Source organism: Selaginella moellendorffii, unplaced genomic scaffold (genome assembly GCF_000143415.4).
Source record: "Selaginella moellendorffii unplaced genomic scaffold, v1.0 SELMOscaffold_78, whole genome shotgun sequence".
NCBI classification, from domain to species: Eukaryota; Viridiplantae; Streptophyta; class Lycopodiopsida; order Selaginellales; family Selaginellaceae; genus Selaginella; species Selaginella moellendorffii.
The window spans coordinates 259,770-260,577 of NW_003314339.1; positions in this window are offsets into that span (position 1 = coordinate 259,770).

Here is an 808-nt window from a genome sequence, read left to right on the forward strand (position 1 = left end):
TCGGAACCAGAATTTTTCTGAAACTCGACCACCAAAACGTTCAAGAGCTTCGCCACCTCCTGCAATAATGTAGCTCAGCAAAGTTTATTTTTAATATGTTTTTCCCATATGCTTTGATAAGAGTGCAGCCGCCTCCAAATTGTCAAGTCTTCGTCTCTTAGTTGGTTCTGAAGTTTCTTGGTCTTCCATATGTTTCTCAGGTACTTGGGAGATCTTTGTAGCCATTTTGACCACCATGCTGGACATTCATCCACTTTGCAGTCAGTGGCTTTCATCTGAAAGGTTTGAATTTCACGGTAGTCCCATCCTCTATCTTGCAGCCTGAATTTGTGTTGTTTTTGGGCGAAGAATGTGTTTGGCGAGTCTGCCCACGCCCATCATCTAACCATACCACTTTCTCCATGGTTAAAACCACCTCTTCTTCATCACTGTCATCGTAAACAAATTCTGTTCCCCCGAAACTTTGTCGTAAGATTCGATGACACCAGGGAACATCTTATTGTCTAAGGGCCAAGACCTCCCCAAATCCTCGACTCTAGAAGACATGACTCTGACTCAGAATTTCCACTAACTTTGTGTTCATTTCCATCTGTGCAAAGCTGCTTCAGAGGCCTGTCATCTTTTTCGATGTGTTTCCATGTCAAAAATTGCCCATCTGTTACTAGGGAAAAAAAGCAATTGAAAATAAAAAACGAGGTGCTCTCTTATATAAAAACTTCGTCCATAGCCACTGGATCACGTTAATTTAAAATGCCTTGAAAAACTAAAATGTTGTTTTAAAAATTCTTGCCTTCACACCCACGAAACT